This window comes from Lathyrus oleraceus, chromosome 7 (genome assembly GCF_024323335.1).
Source record: "Lathyrus oleraceus cultivar Zhongwan6 chromosome 7, CAAS_Psat_ZW6_1.0, whole genome shotgun sequence".
Lineage (NCBI taxonomy): Eukaryota > Viridiplantae > Streptophyta > Magnoliopsida > Fabales > Fabaceae > Lathyrus > Lathyrus oleraceus.
The window spans coordinates 339,016,430-339,021,513 of NC_066585.1; positions in this window are offsets into that span (position 1 = coordinate 339,016,430).

Below are 5,084 nucleotides of genomic sequence, written 5' to 3' on the forward strand. Positions count from 1 at the left end.
AAGTACATGAAGGGTCTTTTGGCACACATACTAATGGATATTCTATGGCAAGAAAGATGCTCAGAGCTGGTTATTATTGGCTGACTAAGGAGTCAGATTGTTACCAGTATGCTAGAAAATGCCATAAATGTCAGATATATGCAGACAGAATACACGTACCTCCTACACCTTTGAATGTGATGTCTTCACCGTGGCCCTTTGCAATGTGGGGCATTGATATGATAAGTATGATTGAAACGAAGGCGTCTAATGGACATCGATTTATTCTTGTGGCAATTGATTACTTCACTAAATGTGTTGAAGTCGCATCATATGCAAATGTTACTAAGCAGGTGGTAGTCAGATTCTTGAAGAACAATATCATCAGTAGGTATGGTGTGCTGAGCAAGATCATCATATATAATGGGTCTAATTTGAATAACAATCTTGTCACCGAGTTGTGCGAAGAATTCAAGATTGAGCACCACAATTCTTTTCCTTACAGACCCAAGATGAATGGGGCAGTAGAAGCTACAAACAAGCATATCAAGAAGATCCTTAAAAATATGGTTGTCACCTACAAGGATTGGCACGAGATGTTGCCATACGCTTTGCATGGATACCATACCTCAGTACGCACTTTAACTGGAACAACCCTCTTTTCTATTGTATATGGCATGGAAGCAGTACTTTCGATAGAAGTCTAGATCCCATCAATACGATTCTGGATGGAATCGAAGTTGACTGATGCAGAATCGTGTCAAGCCAGATATGATCAGTTGAATTTAACTGAAGAGAAGCGCCTCAAAGCTCTATGTCATGGTCAGTTGTACCAACAACGGTTGAAGAAGGCTTTTTGACAAGAAGGTTAAATCTCGCATATTCATCGAAGGGGATCTTGTGCTAAAAAAGATCTTGCCCGGTCAACATGATGCTAGGGGCAAATGGATGCCAAACTATGGATGGAGAAAAGATTCTGCGTCTAGTCAACTCAGATGCAGTCAAGAAATACTATGCCTAAAAATAAAAGAACACTCGATAAGTTGAAAACCTGAAAGGGCGACTTAATAAAAAAAGAGCAGTCCTGATGGATTGAAAACCCGAAAGGGTGGTCCAGTCAAAATGAAAGGGACAAAAATAGAATAATCATCCTGGTAGATTGAATATCCCTTGGGGTAATCTACGCAAAACAAAGGGACAAATGACTAGTAACTGCATCTTGACAAGACTTCTATTGAAGACAGCTACTTTGTACCCGAGCATTCAAAGTAGGAGGGAGAATAATGGTCATTGTGATTCAATATAGCCCTTCTTAATTACCATTTTCCAATTTTGTAGAAATTCATGGAGTTCTGCCCTTTGCGAACTACCATTCTTGCAATAAAACTGAAATATATGCTCATATATGTTCTTACTTTTATTCTATGCAAAATTTTCTTTTATCTTTGATGTTAATTCTTGCAACAAAATTTTAAAATTATCTGTTGTTTTTCAAAATGAATTTGTTTCAAATAACTTGACACAGAATGATCGAAAGGACTTTATACTACTTATCCGAGATGATGGAATTGATCCTATGTCTTGATTCAACTTTTGAAAATTGTTGGGATCTGATTCAGTATGGCTACACACCGGGATTAGTACTACCTTAATTAGTGATTCGCAAGCTTTCCGAAAGGCCATGTAATGGGGCATCCATTTTGATATCCATCGAGAAAAGATACCCGTATTCGTAAAATCCTTCAAGTGTTTGTCGTTAGAAGTTGGATTGTATCCTCAGTAAAGTCCAAATGAATGCTAAAAGTGAATATTCTGTTCCCCGATAGCAACATCAGTCGGATCATATCTTTCCCTGACGAATTCTCGATTGCTTAAACCATGTCTTCCTCGGTGAAGTCTTGTGGGTTGCCAAAAGGTTGTATCCTCTCTTCCCCCAGCAGCTACATTGTTTAAACATAGAAATTGATCTATAAAATTCTTCAAACTTTTTCGTTGCTCGGAGTTTGATCATTTATTTTCCCTAGAGCGGTTGATGATTGTAGAATTTCCCCAACGAAAGTAAATCATATCTCTTATTCCCATACAATGGCCAGGTTTTGCATAACCCAATAAAGGAACCAATGTCGAAGGATCTTTTTCCCATCAATTGGGACAATTTTTTATAGGAATTCCCTGTGGCACTGATAAATCTCACGAGATACTCCTCAATAGAGTCTCTGAATCCTCAATAGATCCAGTTTGGATATATCTTCGGCAGTTTTGGAAATTAATCTGTAAAATCCTTCGAGCCAAGTGGAAAGAAGTTGAATCTATGTCTTCCCCAAGCAGAATCGAGGATTTCCATCATTATCCCCTAGCGAAGAGGGTGTATTCCCTTTACCTCCTCAAGTAGAGCAGAATTTGTTACACTGTTTTCCCAAGCATAATGGAGAGTGATGCAACTCATTCCTAATGAAAAACATGATATATTGAATCCCCTGAAGTAGGCTTTCATGGATATATGAAGTGGCGGACCTCCTGTGTCGGAATTTACTCATTACTGTCTCTTGTTGTCATTACCTTTTTATCGCGCCAGTTTTATCAGTATTTGCATAACATTTGCATGCATTAAACAATCATAATGCATCAGTAGAATCATTACATAATTAAATCATTTTCAGATTCATATACATAATGGAGGAATAAACCATCCCCCACCGAATCATACTCTGGTAGATTTTCACATACATAGTGATTGATCTCCCAAATTGAGTCAGTCTCATAAAGAGTCCTGGCAGAATCTTTCATCCCCACAAAATTCATTTATCTGCATCTGGGTTATGCTCTGTCAAATATCTTGTCTGGACTAATCTCTAATAGAGTCTTGTTTAATTCCTCTCCAAAATATAAAGAAGAAATATCCCTCGGTTTAGCTTGTTTCCTCAGCCAAAGTCTTGTTTGACCCTTTCTCTCCAATTCGTTTCTGCATTGAACTTTGGTCCCCTTGCAGTAGCTTATCATATGGACTGAGTATTCAATGAGTAAGCAACTCCCCACCAATCGACTACCGGTTTTGAATTATACATTCAAGGTATTTTTGAGAACATTGTGTCAGTGTTTCCCCAACAGATTATGCAAAGCAACAAATATTGTTTTCCCAAGCTAAGGTAGGTAATCTTGCAATAACCAACAAAGAAAAACAATTTTCCCCACAGAGGGAACTTTTCCAGGTGACATACCAAATAGAAATTTAAACCGAGTCCTTTTCTAGATGAAAGTCAAGGAAATTGGGAGGTTTTTGGAATAAGTTGAGTCCCTTTCAAGGTGAAAGTAGAGAAAGTTGGAAAGCTTAATCTTCATCAATTATGTGATGACATTAGATTATTACCTCTCTCAGTAAGCAAAGGGATAATTTGAAAAGGATAAAAGAAGCCACTCATGCAAGGAGTCAGATGGAATTGTCTAAGCCTTTTCCAAGAGAAAGACTTGGAGTGAAGGAAGAAGCAGATGCTCGTGTGTTAAGTAGTGAAATTTCTTTCAGGCAAAGAATAATCGTTCGTGGATCACAAGATCTATGGGGATCAAGGTGAAATTTGTTTGTGCCTTTCTAGAAGAAATACCTAGATTGAAAAGGCAGAATAATGATTAGTCACTTGTACGTGAAGTTGATGAGGCCATATATTCGTTTTCTCTGTTCTTAGCTCACCATCCAAGTCCAGAAACATGAGTTCCGTCTAGTATTCAGCACAACAATCGAGTACCGACAATTTGATCATTTTCTATGTTTTTAGCTCACCATCCAAGTCCAGAAGTTTTTGTTTCATCTAGTTCTCGGCAAAGCAATCGAGTTCCGATGACGTTGTTTTTATTTTATCTGTTCTTAGCTCACCATCTAAGTCCAGGGGTATATGTTATTTCGTCTCGTTCTCAGAAATTCGCCTAATTCCAAACCTGCACTTTGTTAACCAGTTCATCATGTTCTAAGCTACCCCTTTAGTTCAGAAAGGTTAACATATCTCTTTATCTTCTTTGTGAAAGGATCTATGTGAATCCTGGCAGACTTATTTAATTTTGCTTCCCTAGTCTTTATTTCACTATGAAGGTTCTTTTTCCAAAAATTAGTAACTAGTATTGCTGTTTATTCCTCAGTGGAATCCCTTGTAGTGGGCCTTTCCCTAGAGAGTCCGACATCTTTTCTCTTTTCCTCAACGAATCTCGCATTAGATGGCATTCATATCATACACCATAACATAACATTTCTCCATCAATTTGTATTTTTACATCATCATCCATTAATCTTAGAGATAAAAATAAGGTACTCTGTATCTAACTACCTTCAGTCCTTTCAATCCCGAAGAATTTCAGTCTTCATATCTCAAAGCTGAAGGAACTTAGATAGGGGCAACTGTCATACCCCAATTTTTACCCATAAGCTTCATAGCATCTTAATCAAGCATTTCATTCATAATTTCAATTCATAAATACCCTAACATTATCACAATCATGGATCTAAGTTATTTTGTTCTTGATAACCTCTCCTTGGTTGTTTACTCAAGCTAGGGTTTGGTATCTCACTCATTGTATCACCCATTTCTTTGCTTTTTACTTTTACTTGTGTTATCTTTAAATTGATTGGTCTATTATCACTATGTACTTGGGTCAAAGGTATGTACATTGCATCTGCATCAATCATCACTAACTTCATGCATTTAGATAGATTTTGCTCTTGTGTTATGCTTGTATATTTTGTAGTTAGGTGGTGCAAGGTTTGAGAAATTTCAATATCAAAATAAAGGGAATTGTGGTCTTAATCATTAAATGTTTATCATTTGGTATTGAAAATCATTATGTGCATGGATCTCAACATTATTTGGTCATTATCGGTGCAAGTCATCACAAGGAATTGCTTCATTGGCTCTAAGACTAGATAGGTTGACTTCTAAAGGTCATAACGTTTTCATCAAGCAAGCTATGAATATGGTTATTTTTGCATTGTACTCTAATATTCATCATCCACAACTTATACTCACATGTAAATAGCCAATTGTGGATGGAAAACCATGTTTGAAGGAAAAACATATCAAGTTGTCTAGGGTTTTGACCTGATTTTCAAGTTGAACTTCCCA